A 19,285-nucleotide genomic window follows, 5' to 3' on the forward strand; every position below is an offset into this window, starting at 1 on the left:
AAAACCGACCTTGTGTTTAACACTGCCCTCGTTGGGAAGCAAGTAAATAGGAAGTAATATGGCGGCTGAAAAACGTTTAATATTCTTTCCAATCCTTTTTAAAATTAAATATGTTTTCACCTCTTTTTCAAAGAGTTTTTTAACATGTTTTATTAACTACTTGTTCTTTATATATATATATATATATATATATATATATATATATATAATATTCTATCAAAAATGATCAGATTTGGTATTAAATAATCCACAAAGGATTCATATGCCATAAAACAAAACAACCAAACCAAACCTCATTAATAAATATTTGAAAATATAGAGAATGAGGAGCATAAAAGCTTTTTTTTTGTTTTTCTTAAATGACCAGATTCAATATTAAATAACCTGAAAAGGGTTGATATGCTGTAAAACAAAGACAAGCAAACCAAAATAACATAAGTAAATATAAGGTATTTTTAGAAGGCAAGGACAATGCAGAAATGTACAGTCGTTGTGAGAAGATAAATGAATAATAAATAATTCAAATTTATTTATTTATTATCTATTATATATATATATATTTTTTACCTCTGAACATTAATTAATCTTTGAGCATTTGGATTTAAATCTAAATAAAACAGCCATTTTGCAATTTACATCCTAGAGAGAGGATCTATTTCTCCACTGACGATGGATTATTACCCGAAAGGACCTTTGGAATTAAATACAACCCACAGTTAAAATTCAGGTAGATGAATGAATAAATATATATTAAAAAAAAATAAATAAATAAAAAAAAAGTATTGAATCATTTATTATTCATATATTGAATAAATATATATTAAAAAAAAATAAAAAAAATAAAAAAGTATTGAATTATTTATTATTCATATATTGAATAAATATATATTAAAAAAATATATATATATTGAATTATTTATCATTAATATATTGAATAAATATATATTAAAAAAATAAAAAAGTACTGAATTATTTATTATTCATATATTGAATAAATATATATTAAAAAAAATAAAAAAATATTGAATTATTTATTATTCATATATTTATTCATTCATCTTCTTACAACGACTGTACATTCCTGCATTGTTCTAGCCTTCTAAAAATAACTTTTTTTTTTCTAACAATGCTTTAACCAAACTACGCCATACTTCTTATAAGTAAATATAATATTTGAAGATGTAAAGAACTTAAAGCATGAAATCTTTTTTTTCTGCATTTGACATTAAATAACCTGAAGATGATTGATATACAGTGGAACTAAATAACCAGACCAATAACTTGTTTCTACAGGAGCTTCCAATAAAGCCTTCATCAGATGATGACTCTGGCTGTCTCAAGCATGATTTCTGGCCAAAGCATCATTAGCTCAGATAGCACCAGCACCATTTCGTGATACTATCACACTTATATTATTTGGACTTGTTGGACAATTGTTCTCATCTTAAGTATCATTTTCATGTTTTGGTCAATGACATCTCCGACCGCGCCTTAAGTAATTCAATTTACCAAATTTCCACTACTAGTGATTACTACAACATGTTCTGTTTGACCACTGTATACTCATTAACCCTTATGCTTGAGCGGCCCCCAGGCCTAGATAAGTGGTGACTCCATCATAAAAAAAAAAGTGTATCTTGTCAAATTCGGGAATCTTTCTGTTGGACTCGAAAATCTGCATGGAATTTCAAACGTAACCCTTTATTTAATCCACAGGGGTATTATGCTTTCTTCCCATCAGCTGTGAGTGAATAAAAGTCCTAAGTAATTGGCAGTTACCTACAATACCGAGCAAAAGCAATATCTAGCAACAGAAATGCATATCAAGAGAAGATGGACAGTTTAAGAGAAACTCTCTGCCAAAACAACTATCCAGAAAGCATAACATCAACTCCAAGAAATCTAGACCAGACCTAAAAACTCACCACAGTTTGTATATTGTAATGATTCAGAAGACGAATGACTACCAGTTAACAAGGCTTTGTATATATGCTGAAATAGAAGAATGAAAAATTGCTATTTTACACAAAGTGACAATGTTAATACGACATTCACGGACACGAGAAGGGGTGATTTTTAAATCATCTAGTGTGGCTTTACAGCCAAATATAGTGATGTTATCAACATATATGGAAGTGTCAGCAACCTTTATAAGATTGTCTATCAATTGTTAGAAACGTGATGCACCGTTTGTTATGCTAAATGGAATACAGCAGAATTGATACAGATTTACAGTCTTTGAAAGCCATGAATATCTTCTTCTCTTCTTGTATTGGTATTTGATGATACGCATTCCGCAAGTCCAGGGTAGTAAAAACGGAATAATGAGCAATTTTTTGAACTAGTTCATCAATTCTTGGTAAAGGATAAGCATCAAGGTATGTGAACTGGTTGATGATCCGATTATAGTCAATGACAAGACGCTTCTTCTGTTGATTGTTAGTGGTTACTAGAACCTATGCTCTCCAGAGAGAGCGAGAGGGTTCGATGACACTGTCTTTTAGACGGTCATGAATTTTGGATTGTATAAACTGCAGATGGATCGGTGAGTGTCTTCTGGATTTTGTAGCAATAGACTTGCAACTAGGCATTAAATGTTTGAATAGTGGTGGAGAAACAAGAAAGGACGCCATTAGTGTGCATACAGAGAAGGAACCTTTGTGACCCCCAAGGGGTATTTCTACTTTTGAGTGTAGTTTGAGAAAGTCGTGGCCAAGTAAAATGTCTAAGTAAAGGGAAGAAAAAACTGAAAGTTTGAAATGCAGATAGGTAAACCCTTTATATGCTAATGTCATATAGCAGTGATCTAATGTACTGTTTGATAAGGCTATGGACGCCATTGATATCTTGCGAGAAGTTTGTGTCAACCAGTCGTACTTATGGAGGATGTTCGATGACATATAGCTTTCTGAGCTACAGGTATCCACCAGAGCCTCCAGGATTATTCAATTCATTGAAAGTTTATGGGTTTCGACAGACAATCACGTGATGCAGCCGTTACAGCAGATGTGATTGATGATGATTCACAAGCAGAAGTTACCTTCTTAGGGAAGCGATTTGATCGCAGACTAGTTGAAAATGTCCCCTCTTGCTGCAGCTTCCACAGACTGCATCACGGGTGAGGCATTTAATTTGTGAATGTTGCTGATTACCACAGAAGAAACATTTTTCCCTTGCTGCAGCCAAAACATTATAAGTACAAGAATCCTCATGAGTCACTAATGGTTCAGCGTTGGTGCCACATGATATAAGATTCGGCTTGTTTCTAGAGAACGAACTATGTCAGAAACATCTTTCAAATTGAGTGTTCTGTCTAAGAGTTGTTGTCGAATTGTATGACAGTGAATGTCTTATGAGGGCATCACAAACTGCTTGGTCACGATGTTCTTCAGCTGTAACTGCCTCAAAGCAATAATCTGCAATAAGCAAATCTATCTTCTGCAAAAAATCATCAATTGTTTCACCAGGCTCCTGCCCAGAGGTTGGCAAAAGATGTCTAGAATGAACAATGTTAGAGGGCTTTACGAAAAGAGCCTGGAGTTTAGCGATGGCTGATTCATATGAGTCACAATTTTTTATTAATTTGTGCACTGGATGGAAGATGTACAGGGTGGAAGGTGGAATGATAAATCTGTCACTCTAAAGAAAACAACACGCCAGCTTTATTTTAAAATTGTTATGAAAAAATCAATTCAGGTAACTTGATTATGAAGTAGAGCTGACATCTATTCAATGTAACCACCTTCAGCCTCAATCACTGCCTTGATACGGGTCTGAACTGGGAGCATGTTTTTTTCCATAAGCGCCAACAAGAGCTTGACGATCAGGCTGGCTTTGATGTTGTGGGAGATTATGTTAGTGATGTTCTCGACGTATGGCCAAATGAAGTAATCCAGCAAGTTCAGGTCGAGGGAGGAGGGGGAGCAGTGAAGGAAGGGTACAAAGTTGTAGCACTCCTTCTGAAGTCAAGCCTGGGTCTCTTTGGACTTGTGGGCTGGCGCAGAGTCCTGCTGCCACACCCAGGATCTGCCAGCAGCCACCTGATTGCACCAGGGGATCACCACACTCTTCAGCACATCCAGGTATACTTTGGTGTTGACTTTCAAGCCAATGTTGAAGATGTGAAGTGGCATGATGTGGCCCTCACTTGAAACTACACCAAAGACCCTCCCCCCCCTAGGGGCGCCTTTCGGAGTACAATGGCTAAAATTGACACTTTTGTGCTTAAATTGATGCTTTGGATTTTTATAAAGCTTTCTGAAAAGTTGTAACTCACTCTATAACTTTTTTTATGTATACTTCACGATAACTCCTGGGTGTGGCGCAGGGACTCTTTTAGGGCTGATAAAAACGCTCCATTTTTGGGACTATTTTACCATATTTGTCCAAAATTTTCTGTGTATGTCTATTTAGCAGTTGTGCATGGTGCTGAACTCAAATTTAATTATGTTAAGGCCTTGGGGACTTTTGGGTCTAAATGGGGGAGGGGGGGTAAATGATGGACTTAGTCATTTTCTTTTTTTGCATGGTGCAGAACTCAAATTTGCACCGTTTTGTCATTGTTACCAGGATTTGATGTCCTCTAGGGACTTTTGGGGCTAAATGGGGGGGGGGTGCAAATACTGAACGTAGTCATTTTTTTATTCCTCATTCACTGTGCACTCACAGGACCATGCATGCTTCACTTGTCCTTTTTAATGTTCTTTGAATAAAATGACTTTATGACTTGTCCGTGGCGATTTCTATAAAAATATTGTTACGCTTAGGTACCCGTTTAGGAATATCAAGTTTGAAAGGGACTGTAAAGTTAATTTCTCTTGTACCCTTGGGGAAACTGCTTGAATCTGAAAACGGGTTGAAACTTTTTTTTTTTTTATATACCCTTTTGTTATAAGTGAAATAGCCAGGTACTACACTTTGATCTCGGCCACCTTGTATCTCTAGACAAAAAAAAAAAAATGAAAGAAAAGAGTACTATTGATAGTATTGTTTACCAGTACTATCAATAGTACTCCTTTTTTATTTTTAAAAAATTTTTTAAAACAAAACCAACAAAGAAAGTGATCAGGTGACTGTTCTGGATAACTCAGGTGGACAAAACGTAAGCCTGGCTAAGATGAGATGTTATAAACAGCGTTTTTTTAAAAGGTTAAAACTAGTTTAAAAACCCAAAAAAGATTATCTTTAAATAATCCAAGCTTGATTTTAAAGATGTATGCACATGCGTCAAAAGAATTCTTCTTCTTCTTCTTCTTCTTCTTCTTCTTCTTCTTCTTCTTCCTCTTCTTCTTCTTCTTCTTCCTCTTCTTCTTCTTCTTCTTCTTCTTCTTCTTCTTTTCTTCCTCTTCTTCTTTTCTTCTTCTTCTTCTTTTCTTCTTCTTCTTCTTCTTCTTCTTCTTCTTCTTCTTCTTCTTCTTCTACTTCTTCTTCTACTTCTTCTTCTTCTACTTTTTCTACTTCTTCTTCTTCTCTTTTTTTCATTTTTTTCTTTTTTTCATTTTCTTTTATAATTTTCTTTTCTTCTTGTAGTAGTAGTAGTAGTGATAACTTGTTCAAGGGTCAGCCATTTTCTGATATTCTACAAGCTCACTATCCAGTTCTCACAGTTCCAAATTCCACTCTGCAGTTTTGTATAATCACTTGCTTCTAAGTATTATTACCATACATGGAATAAGTTGGGAGAAGATAGGACAATAGTCCTTAATATATCCAAAGCATTTGACAAGATCTGACATCTTGAGTGTTATTTGTGCAACATTTCGGTTGGATTGTCCTTTGGCCGTCTTCAGGCATGTTGGTTGTTTGACATTAATGTGGGGCTGCCCCAGGGGCTGATCTTTGGATCTTTATTGTTCCTGATATTCATAAACGACCTTGATGAAATTGTGTCAGAGATTGGTATATATTTGCTGATAACATTATGCTCTGTAACAGACATGTAGAAAAAAAGAATTTGCGCATACCCAAAGTAATGACTGATAACTTCAGTCTGTAGTGGAATGGGGACGTAAATGGATGGCAACATTTAATGCTACTAAGACAAAACTCCTTTCCTTCCATAATCATAAAGAACCTTTTCCATCCAGAGATTGCCATGGATAATAATACTTTAGCTAAGAGTTCATCATCCAAACTCCTTTGCTTAACATTCATCTGCAACATGAATTGAAACAAATACATAGAAGACATTGCCAAGACTGCTGCAAATAAAGTTGCACTCCTTTTACCATGCTAGAAAAATATTCACACCTGACAGTATATGATCTATATATAAAAAAAAAAGTGATTTTTTTTTTTTTTTTTTTTTTTTTGTCTGTGTGTGGAATGTTATCTACCAAGCTACTCTGTCAGAATTTGATAAATAGGAGATTTGTACTTGTGGAACAAATCCAATATGGTTTTTAGCTGGTAAAAATATCTGCTAAGGGGGTCAAAATCAAAAAAAAAAAAATTAAAACTTGGTAGGCATAAGCCGGTTCCTACTCATGCATAAATATAAATTTATATTTTTAATAATGTTACTTTTTTAAGTTTTTATATGCCTGTGGGCTAGGCTCAGATGGTAACGAGTAAGGCTGGAGAGCTATATGTTTTGATTTCGATTCTAGCTGATGGCACCCAAGTCATATTTTCATTTTATTTTATTTTATTTTATTTTAACTTTTGAAATCATTTCTATATATTGAGTACAATGTAATAATTAAAAGAGAGTTGGCCCTATAATAATAAGCACGAAATCTACATGAATTAAAATATATTTAAGCATATTTTACGACTGGGCTAATGCTGGGCAGCTTGATTAGTATCTCTGCAGAACCACCATTCCCCCATGTATGGAATATTGTTGCAACAACCCTTAGTTTCTCTCTATTAAACGGAGACCAAAAAAAAGTCCTCAATTTAATAGGTTCTGCACTCTGTCAAGTTCCAGCCTCTGTCCCATCACTGCAATGTTGCATTCCTATCCTTACTTTTACTAACCTGAATGAAGCAAAATTCCATGCCTTCATTGTAGAGGTTTCTTGATGCTTAAGAGCCTTCTACTATGAAAGTTTCTTCTCTCAAACTGCTAAACTTTGTAATTCCCATTCTTGTATCCTGTTTCATCGACTGTGCTAACATACAAAAGTTTAAATGTAATGTGAACAAATATTTTGCTGATCAACTCCCTACTAAGTGCCTCTGTAGGCATGGTCCCTAATTCACAGTAGTCCTATACATCTTGGCAGCAATGTGCCTTGAGTAAAAAAACAAAAACAAACATATCTCTCTCTCTCTCTCTCTCTCTCTCTCTGTCTCTCATTGCCAAACTATGAATATGGCAGGTACAAAGCCTGTCTGATGTTGTATGTTACATGTTTAATCACTTTCATTCCTGTTTCTAGGAGCTTCCTGCCTTTATAATTATCATGTGACCGTGCGTCTTATTTCTCTTTAAAGCAATTTACAATGTAACTTACTCCAGCACTCTGGCACACACTCTTCTGCTATGATAGCGTTTGTTATGTCTGACAGGATTAGTATGTCATCCCTACCAAATGCTTTCATGGATTTAAAATCAGTTGTGACATTTTAAATGGGCTTATCATACAGAATATGATAAATAAGCATCTTAAAGAAAATATTGTTATTGTTTCATTGATTTGAATGGTAAATTGTAAGTATAACAAATTTCAGTTATTTAAAAATTAATGCTGCTTTGGATGTAACATTTTGGCAATGTCCTAAATCAATGTCAGTAAAAAAAAATTTTTTTTTTTTTTTTTTTTTTTTTTTTTCATAAACTGTTCAAATTCAAGCAAAAAGTTGAATACAAACTTTTATTTCTATAAAAATCGGCATTTCAAAATTCCACTGCTGGGGAACAACACACGGACCTTTACTAACTGATTTTTCTTTTCTCCAACTTAACAATATGGCAAGAAAGAAGAAGAAAAAAAAGAAAGAAAAAAAATGTAGAAAATTCTGAGAATAGTTTGACTTCGAAATATATAAATTATGAATTTCAAACAAATAATATATTTTTGTATTTTCGTAATATGTCATTATGATTTGCCTTTCAACCGCATCTTATACATATTTTATTTTGTTCCATTCTATCTCCTCTGGGATTCTCCGACCACTCCGTTGTATCAGTTAAGATAAAAATGAAATGTAATAAGTCTTCAGACGTACCTCTCTACCGTACTGTATATCGATACTCTAGGGCTGACTGGGATAGCTTCTGTACATTCATATCTGAGCTACCTCTGCATTCCATGTTTAAAAAGGATGTATCCTCTATAGTATCAGACCTGATTGAATGGTTAATTGTAGGCATAGACAGATTCATACCATCCAAAAAATTCCAACAAAAACCTAACAGCCAGCCATGGTTCTCCCCAGAATGTACTGCTGCCATCGCACACAGAAATCACCCGTCTAGTTGAAACCACTGTCAATAATTTTCCCCACTCTTTATCTGTGCCTAAATTCAAATGTAGATTCCATGAGCAGAGCTTCTTTCTTAGAAGTGCACGACTGTTTGCCTGTTCCCCACCTGACTACAACTTGGATGTCTTCAAGTCCAACATAAACAAATTCCTGACAAACCGCTCTCTTAAGTAAGACACCCTATCAAATATCCAATACTAATGATTACTACGATACTATCTCATTGGTTACTGTACACGCAATAACCCTTATCTCCGAGTGGCTTCCGGGCCTTGATAAGTGGTGATCTCCATGTAAAAAAAAAAAAAAAAAAAGTTTAAAGAAAGGACTGTTTAATGCAACAAATAAGACGTCCAAGAATGTTATCACTTGTAGACATAAATATGTCATACAAACTCTTGTGTGGTTATAATTCAAAAGAAATAGGTACCTGCATTAATGGGGAACACAATTTTGAACGTCGGTCTATCATAATTTTTTGTACGTTTCCGATTACTTTTTGATTATATTTGAAAGATTAAAGCCTAAAGTTAATTTCCAAAAAGAAGAAAAAAAAGTTATTACATGTAAAAGAAAAAAAAAGAAAAAACAAACAAACAAAAAAAACTTATAATGAAAAATGTTTTCACAGTGACATTTGGAAACTAAATTTTGGAGTTAAATGAATTCATTGTAAAAACCGGGGTTGTATTACTGTACACATAGATTCGAAAAAGTTGTCAAAAAACAAATATATAACAAATAAATGTTATCAAAGGCAAGTTACTTTTCTACCAAACTGGATATAATTTTCGTGTTTTTATTCAATGTAACATGTTTATTCAGCTCGAAAAGCATACAGTGTTTACCGATGTATTGGAAAATTCAAAATGGCGCCCGACTCCCTCTTTAACACGGTAAGTTTGGGAAAAGGTGTTATAAATAAAAAACTGGATAAAATACTGTTAAAAACTCGCTTAATATATGTTACCGTGACATAGCTGGACATATATTCGGCTTTCGGCGGGTTTTTAATAGTATTTTTCTAGTTTTTTATTTATAACACCTTTTCCCAAACTTACCGAGTTAAAGAGGGAGTGAGGCGCCATCTTGAATTTTCCAATACATACATCGGTAAACACTGTATGTTTTTTCGAGCTGAATAAACATGTTACATTGAATAAAAACACAAAAAATATATCCAGTTAGGTAGAAAAGTAACTTATCTTGCCTTTGATAACATTTATTTGTTATATATTTGTTTTTTGACAACTTTTTCGAATCTATGTGTACAGTAATACAAACCCTAAAAACCCCTTGATAAATAAATATTCGTTTTCTGTGACTATTTAAAAAAAAAATTTAAAGTTAAGTCCTATGATATTAAACAAAAAAAAAAAAATTAAAAATAAAAACCTTGTTTGTACAAAAACTAGCTTAATTAGCCCCCAAAAGCTAACAAATTCTGGCTTCGCACAATCAAAACAAATGAAAAGTCGTTACTACAGAAGCCCAAAATGTCAGAAAGTCAAAAGGCTATATGAAAAAAGCCATCAGATGGTTGGAGGGAGGGGGTACAAAACCGACCAGTTTTTTTATTTTTCCAGCTGTGCATCCATACATTCTTATCAAGTTTTACCATTTTTTAAACTTATTTTTGTGTGTGGCTGCTTTTAAATTAAATTTATTTTCAAGATTATATAAAACTTGTTACGCTGAAGATTACACGTTCATTCATGCAAGGAAAATGTTAGAATCTTACTTATAAACATTACGTTCAAAATGTAACCTTTAAAAAAAAAGAGGAAATATTTTTTGAAATTATCTTTTGTGTGTGTGTGTGTGTGTGTGTGTGTGTGTGTGTGTGTGTGTGAAAATATTAAATAAACAATGCATAATTCAATGATAATATCGTTAGTTTGAGAAATTAATTTTTCTTCGAGTTATATTGATTTTGTTAATACGGACTTTATGGGCTTTTTCGCAATGTTGCTGAAAAAATTAAACTTTTTTTATGGTTACAATTTACGATTTATTTTCATTAAAAAAAAAAAATAAATTCATTTTTTTTACTTCTGAAAACCATAACTTTTGTAAAGACATTTTTTGTTTAAATAGAATGATACATTTCCACTTAGATTTAAATACAAATAATGGGTTCATTATATTCTGTGATCATTATTTGATAAATACTGAAACTTTCATTGAAATTGGTTAATTTCCCGATTTTTAAGTAACGGGAGGGGGTCAAAATGTTTGTAAATTGTGAGCATCGGCTATTCGTTTTCCACCTACAAAAACATCTGACAGTTCGATGGATCTACTAACTCTTGTCATTTTCAGAATGTTAATAAAACTATTGATAAAGATAATTTTGAACAAAGCGCAAGATGAAAACACAATATGGTACGTGCAGAGCGAGAGATGATGCCTTTCAATTGAAATATGTATAAAAATTGTAAAATTTTGTGTTTTCATTTACTTTTTATAGAAATACACTTTTTGTATTCATTTTTTTTTTTTGCTTGAATTTGAACTTTTTCTTAAATGTTTTTTACCAACGTTAATTTAGAACATTGCCAGCATTTTATTATATAAATGCCTTTGTTTATACAAACATTATTAGCTACATATGTGCATACATGTTTATATTATATTATACTAGTGTGGTGCCCGGTGTTGCCTGGTTGTAAAATACGCTTAAACATGATATTTTAATTTATGCAGATTCCATATTTATTATCATAGAGCCAATTTTCTATAGATTTTTTGGGTTTGTATTACTGTACACATAGATTCGAAAAAGTTGTCAAAAAACAAATATATAACAAATAAATGTTATCAAAGGCAAGTTACTTTTCTACCAAACTGGATATAATTTTCGTGTTTTTATTCAATGTAACATGTTTATTCAGCTCGAAAAGCATACAGTGTTTACCGATGTATTGGAAAATTCAAAATGGCGCCCGACTCTCTCTTTAACACGGTAAATTCGGGAAAAAGGTGTTATAAATAATAAACTAGACAAAATACTGTTAGAAATTCGCTCAATATATGTTACCGTGACATAAGTTGACATATATTCGGTGTATTTTGTCTAGTTTATTATTTATAACACCTTTTCACAAACTTACCGTGTTAAAGAGAGTCGGGCGCCATTTTGAATTTTCCAATACATCGGTAAACACTGCATGTTTTTCGAGCTGAATAAACATGTTACATTGAATAAAAACACAAAAAATATATCCAGTTTGGTAGAAAAGTAACTTATCTTGCCTTTGATAACATTTATTTGTTATATATTTGTTTTTTGACAACTTTTTCGAATCTATGTGTACAGTAATACAAACCCGATTTTTTTTTTTTACTGTACCCAATATATAGTAGTGATTTCAAAAGTAAAAAAAAAAAAAAAAAAATGACTTGAGTTCCATCAGCCATAATCAAACAAAAACATTTAGCGCTTCAGTTTTAGGCGCTACTGTTTGAATTATCGTCAGATGGGTAAGAAATAGCTAATAATAAAAGAACCAACTTTAACATATAAACTGTATATATATTTGCGCATGCATGCAAGAGCACTAAGTCAACTTATGCCTGCCAAGTTCCATTTTTTTTTTTTTTTTCAATTTTGGGCCTTTTGCAGCTATTTTTATCGGCTAAGGACCCATAAAAGAATGGGGTACAAAAAATGCAGTCGTTTGACTCACTTCCCGCTGCTCTGCAACCTTGCATCTTGCAGGGTTTGCAATTTAAAAAAAAAAAATGGAGACAGACAGACCGGCACACACATACAGATATAGTGAGTTTTATGTATTAGATTATTGTCATAACATTTTATATATTACAATTTTTATTCTTTTTCATTAGTTACTCATTTCCATTCTCACCCGTATGGACAAAGTTTGACACAAGGTCGGTTTTGGATATGTGAAATACCCAGTTCCCCCAAATGGGGCACTCTTGATTATGGCTAAAATAAAGATTGCCACAATCTAGAAGGATTACTGCTTCATTGATTAAGGATAGAGCAGATGAAATGTAGTTTTAGACAGATATTGCACTTTGCTCCTAGCCAAAAGACCTAAACGTATGCATACCTTCATATGAGTATTATGAAGTATTAGGCTTTTTAGCCCATTAAAAATAGGCAAAAGTTACAGCCTATTGATTTAGAATGAGTGTTTTATACCAAATTGATGTTTGAATATGTTTAATTTTGTGCTCATTTTTTGCATATAAATACTAATCCCTATTAATTCCTAACTGTGCATTGAAGGATACCATAATAATTAGTTTGCAGCACCTTGCCATAACAAAAGTATGTACAAAATTTCATCCAGATTGATCTAGTAGTTTCCAAAAGTGGAATGCTCAGGCAGACTAACAGACATAATGCCTACTTTTGGAGAGAACTCGAATACCTACTAGACACTGTCCTCGAGTAGCTAAGGTCTCTCTGTACAGGGATTTGCCAAAACAACCTGGCATGAAGATAGTTTTCCCTAGAAGTAAACCCTGACCAAATATTCAAAACTACAGTATTCGCTGCCCAAATAAGATCTCCTCACTATGGCTAACCTACATTAGCTTTTACAAGGAATCGTGCACCTTCTCCAAGTGATGTTACCTTAAGTAACGACACGAAGCTGAATACTCCACCAGACTAGATAAATTCTTGTCCTGGAATCCAGTAAGACCAAGAGACCAAAATAAAAGATAAACTACAACGTATCAAAATGGTTAATTGGGGAGAGGAAAATTATGTTCTCAATTTCTTTACTAATTCAGTATTTGAGAGATAAATAACTTTAATGGAACATTCGAATATCTATGTATCTCATATAGAGTTCAAGTGTTGACCCCAGGTAGGGAGCACCTTGATTTCTGAGAACTTTGACTGAAGTCAAATAAAACAAAAGAGAAATTATAGACTATTTTAATGAACTGCTTCTTCAAGAAACAAGTTGCAACTAGTTACTACCACTACCACTACTACTACTATTGCTACTGCTGCTACTACTACTACTACTACTACTACTACTATTGCTAATAATAAAAGTAGTAAAAAAAGGGGTAGAAGAAAAAAGTAAATTTATAGATAAGTAAGACAATGAGATTATTGTAAAGACTTTTAAATCAGTCTTGTGTTTGTATTTTGACCAAGCTGAAAACTACTCCTCTAATAAAATAATTAAATGAAAATTAAAAAAAAAAAAAAGAAAATGTTAAAAGAAAAAAAATTTGTTTAATCCAAAGTTGGGTAGTTGCATGGTCAGCAAATTTTCTTCAAGGAGTTGGATTTTCATTAAAAATTTTTTTTTTTTTTTACTTTCAATAGAATACCTTTATCGGAGGTAGCGAGTTGGGTGTCAGTAATCTGGTTGTTTTCTGCAGACTACACACAGATCTTAGGTATGATGTAAGTTGTAGTTAGCAACATTAAAGGCGTTTAGAGTTTTTTTCTTTTCTTTTAAATTAACTCGCTTATTGCTAACAAACAAATAATTAAGTTTGGATTTACTTACTGCTTTATAACTCTCGCTTCCCTTATTTTGTAATTTAGTCCTCACATTCTATGGATAATATTTCTGACAATGGGGGAAGAATTACTGTTTTCTGGGCCAGAAACTATCCATTTAATATTGTTGGTTTTTAACCATTTTTTTTTTCTAGCTCCTTACATCAAGTAGGTTCATGCTTTGTCTGGATCGATTTTTATTAAAAAAAGAAAAAGTTTAGCCAGAGTAATAAAGAGTCTGATCCTGATCCTGATAAAAAAATAAATAAATAAATAAATAAAAAAAATGATATTAATTCCATAGTTTAATTTAGTTTTGCTCTTATGAAAAATAGTATGGATGGTTTGATTGAAATCATGTATTTGCAAAATAAAGAGTTCTGAACTCTCATTTAAAAAATAATAAGTAAATAATTGTATATATCTTTTTTTTTATGCTTGCTTGTTTTTAATTTTTTTAAATTATATTTTCTGAATCATAAGAGGATGTTAAATTGTTTGGGGCAGCTGCTACTGATTTAGCACTTGACCTTGTTTGTTTAGATTTAAAAAAAAAATTTCGTCTGTATAGATATCTTTTTGTCTACATTCACTTATTATTTACCGAGTATATACATATATATATATTTTTTTGACATATATATAATTTAATGTCCATGGATATATTTGAACAGAAATTTGTACATTCATAGGATTTTTTTTTTTTTAATTAGTTGATTCTGTTTTGGTTTATGTTTCTAAATATTTTAAAATTACTAAAATAATTACTAAATACAAAGAAAAAAAGGAGGGGAATGTTAACACTTTTTAAACTAAAAGATATTTAAAAAAAATATATATATATATAATTTAGACTTTGGTTTATTTCACTTGAAATAAGCTTTGGTAGTTTGGAATTTCCTTTCAACAAGGTAAGTGTGTTAAAGTTAATTTATCAGATGCCAAAGTGTATTTAGTTTTACTGAATTTTACGACAGACTTTCCGGTGCTTGTAAATTATAATTGGATATGTTATGAAAAAAAAAAAAAAAAATGCCTTTTCAGTAAAAACACTATTACTTAATTACTAAAAATTCCAAAAGTTATAGAAAAATGATTGAGTAGAAGGTCTGTTAGAACTATTTTTTTTTTTTTACATGAAAACAAAAACAAAACAAAAACAACAAAAAAAAGCAATGTTATTATTGATCCACAATTTTCAAAATTTGAAATAGCGAAAGTTAAGTGAAAACAAGGGAGACAACTGATTGCAATAGACTAAACTGATAAAAACTGAATTATTCGATAAATTTTATTAAAGATCTTTTTGATTTTTTTCCTAATTTCGACATGATACGTAATTACATACTAGGGTTTTTACTTAAAGTGCATTTTTTTTATATACATCCAATTATAATGCGGCCCTTAAACTATATCGATGGTGAGGCCACCCTTTAATTGTCATTGCTCCCAGGTCCACTCGGACCCGGAGTGGTAGTACCTGTTAGGGTCCCAAATATGGGTTAAATAAAAACCGATTTGAAAAAAAAAACAAAACAAATATATTCTATTAAATTTTTTTTTTTTTTTTTTCAAAATCACTGTATTCGGCATTAAATAACCTGAAAAGGGTTGATATGCTGTTAAATAAAAACAACCAACCAACCAACCAATTATAATGCAGGAGCACCAGTTTTCCTATAAGATCGAGATTCTTTTTGCTGCTGCTTGAGATGACAATCCTCATTAACTTCAGTAAATGCGATTCTAGTTTTATCCGAAACAGAAACTTGTTATTGTGCAGAAAAATTACATTCAAGTTTTAGTGAAAAGCGAAAATATTTTTTTTCTTTACAATTTTAAAATTCTCATTTTTAAAAAAAACCCTCCATAAATGGCTTTCATTAATAAAAACATATCTTTTCTTCTACACAAACAAGTGTGTATCAGATGAAAAAAAATTGTATTTACTTTTTTATTTATTTATTTATTTTTTTTGTTTGTTTGTTTATTTTAAGTATTTTTTTAACATCTTGAACCGTTAAAAAAAATTGAGACTTCAAATTTGAACTGCTAGTCTATTTAAAAAAAAATACTAATGTACCACTACTTAGCAAGGCCAAAAGCCACTCAAAGATAAGGTTTAGTTAGATTTTCAGTTGGATGTTGGAACAGTACTATGAAAGGATTGAGAATTATGTTTGACTAGACATTTTTTTAGCCATATCATAATGAAGATCCATACAAAATTTCAGCTAGATCGAACCAGTACTTTCCAAGAAAACTTCTAGAGTAAATGTGGTATTATGGTGACTAATTCCTATTAATCTCTTTTAGTACCTGTGAATCAAATGGATACCATAATAGTTCGCTGCACTTTAACGTACTAAAGGTCCATATAAAATTTCAGCCAGATCAACCCAGTAGTTTCAGAGAAAAAAAAGAAATTGAACTTACATACTAATCCCTATTAATCCCCAAGTGTGCATCGAGCAGATACCATAACGCTTAGTTCGCTAACATGTCCATACAAAATTTCAGTTAGATCAGACCACTAGAATAAGTGGAATGGAGACAAATAGACAGACAGATCAAGAGAAATATAATATAGATTAATTTATAGGATGACTCGATACAGATATTTATTGACATTGGACTTAAAAAATACTATTTTATAAAGGAAAACTAATGTGTAAACGATTGTAATTTTATGAACTTACTAGAACAGTTAAGAATCTGTTGGATTCTGCTAACGATTGATTTAAGAGCAGGAGGATAAAAAAAAATGTTTCTTTTGCTGAGTAAATGGAAAGAAACTTATTGTTTGTATTTCTTCCTTTTTTTTCTTTTAAGAATTTGGTTAATCAATAACTTTCTATTAAAAAAAATACAAATGTTGAATTATGAATGAAATTATTAAAAATACATTACAATTGTCGGATTATTTACGAATGAAATACGTAAGTCTATGGATACATTTCAAACGGACTGCTATCTTTTTTTTTTTTAATTTTTTTTTTATTAACTCAAAAAGTTGAAGAGTTACGAAGACGGAAGTGATACCATTAAAACGAGTAGCCTTTTGTACTCCAGAAATTAGTTTTCTACATAGTCTTCACAATTTTTAATAAACTTTTGCCATGAATTCAACGATATACATCTCTGCTTTTGAGACTTATCCATGACAGTGGGTTGTTTTCTCAAGTCTCACACTGTCAATGTCTGCAGCAGGAAGATGAAACTTTTAAGTCATGAATGCATCAGTTCAGTCATGATAACAATGCAATTTATAGTTCCCTTTAATCCATTCAGGAAGGATGAAATAAATAAAAAAAAATAGGAGGTATTACTTTTGGAACGGCCCTTCTACATTAAACAAATATAAACCTGTGAGTAATTTCTTTTATGACTTTTCATCCAAAGAATACATAAAAAAATATGACTAGAGATCATATGTTAATTTCATATTTTTTCATGTTAGGGTGATCTATACGGCATAATCACGTTGACACAACAATCCCCGTTAGATAATCGAAGTTAAGCAGTGTTGAACCTGGTCAGTACTAAAAATAGGTGACCATTTGGGAATTCCAGGTGTGTAGTGCTCTCTGCTTATCTCGGCATTGTTTTCAGTTCTCAACCTATCCTTGCCACTAAACTCAAACAGTGTGGATTCAGGAGAGGTTGTGGTTGGGGATTGCACAACCCTTGCCTCACAATTATACGTGCAGCTACCTATACAGTAGGTATCTATTGTTTCTTGAAACTGAACAGAGGCATCATCAATCGATAAGGTGATCTATTTTATTCTGTCACCGTATGAATTCTTCCTGACCCCTTTCGAAGATTGGATTTCTCCCCACATTAAAAACCCACCTTGTGTCTAACTTTCTCTTTTTTTTTTTTTTTTTTAAATTTATTTTACTTTGGTTAGTTTTAAGAGATCAAGGGGTTCTGTCCTGGATGTAACACATTTTTTTTTTTTTTTTCATTTTTTTTTTTTATTCAATTTTCATCCCAAACCAGGCACAGTGCCACGTGAAAGTAGGGGTGGGGAGTTACTATCTGGGACATAAGGGACAGGGATATTATGAAAATGAAGGGAGATGAGCAGCAAGAGGTCTGTTCACATTACACTTGAACTTCTGCATGTCAGTACAGTTGGGAAAGCAGAATCCCGGAAGGGAGTTCCAAAGTCTAGCAGTTCTGGGGGAGAAACTATTGGGGAAGAAAACAATTTTTACTGTGTAGGAGTGAGATTTAGCTGCTTGTCGAGGGTGGGGTGGGGTGGGGGGTATTTACGTCGAGGGGTGGTACAAGTGCTTCATTAGATTTAAATTTATATCTGGTGGCTCTTTTAAGAATAGATGCTGTTCCCTTTATGGCTGCTATCTGTATTTTGAGCCAGCTTGGTCTGCCAGGGATTGTTTCCAAATATTGCTTAAGATTAGTTTCTCTAGGCCAGTTGCTCCCATCACAGTTGGTATAATCATCATCGTGGGGAGTGGGGGTGGGGGGCAAGTAAATAGGAAGTAATTATGAATTAAAGTGAACACTTTATTATGATTGCTAGATTATTTATGAATGTAATTATTACAGAAAATAATTGTTTTAAAATTATAATTAAGATTTCTTGCTCTTGAACTAATTGTTTGAGAACTGATATTAAGGAGACATTTCACGGTTGTTTACATATTTGTTTGCAAGTGTCAAAGTGTGCGTTTCCTTTTTACTCCCTTTAAGAGACGCTTTCATTGTTTAGCTGTGAGTTTGAACAATGTGAAAATTGTCTGACTTTCCAAGCTTACTGTGAAATCCCCTGATATTTCTTTTTTTTCTTTTTTTATATTGATAACTAGCAAGGCTACCTTATGTTGCCCCGGAGCCATTAAAAAAACAAACAAACCAAACAAACAAGAAACTAAATAGTTGTTAAATAGTATATGTATCATCTTATCTTAAATCTCTCTCTCGCTCTCTCTCTCTCTCTCGCTCTCTCTTGCTCCCCCCCCATTTTCTCTCCAACTCTTTCTTTTACTTTCAACGTACTCATTCCTCTCTTGTGTTACAAAAAGAAATAATAATATAATTCATTTACTACAAGCTATACCTTTTTAAATGTAAATATTAAAAAAAAAAAATTTTGTTTGTAGATATTGTACACCTGAGGCAAGAAAATATAAAATTTGTGAGTCTTTCGTTAGTAATTTTGGACTTGTTTGAGTTTAGTGGCAAGGATAGGTTGAGAACTGAAAACAATGCCGAGATAAGCAGAGAGCACTACACACCTGGAATTCCCAAATGGTCACCTATTTTTAGTACTGACCAGGTTCAACACTGCTTAACTTCGATTAGGTAGACCTGCAAGCATGT

The 19,285-nt window shown here is 32.4% G+C and overlaps 1 protein-coding gene across 7 annotated transcripts in view; it reads left to right on the forward strand.

The window, feature by feature from the left end:
- Window positions 1-19,285, forward strand: part of LOC145268270 (EH domain-binding protein 1-like) — a 725,308-nt gene that overhangs the window by 26,479 nt on the left and 679,544 nt on the right. The window contains exon 1 of one of the 7 annotated variants that reach the window (XM_080123632.1): window positions 14,720-14,844. The exons of the other annotated variants lie outside the window; for them this stretch is intronic. The gene's annotated coding sequence lies outside the window, so the exon portion shown is untranslated. Of the gene's footprint in view, window positions 1-14,719; window positions 14,845-19,285 lie in introns of those variants that run through there. 7 annotated transcript variants of the gene reach the window in all.

This window comes from Euprymna scolopes, chromosome 43, assembly GCF_053919585.1.
Source record: "Euprymna scolopes isolate OS-2025 chromosome 43, ASM5391958v1, whole genome shotgun sequence".
Taxonomy (NCBI): domain Eukaryota; kingdom Metazoa; phylum Mollusca; class Cephalopoda; order Sepiida; family Sepiolidae; genus Euprymna; species Euprymna scolopes.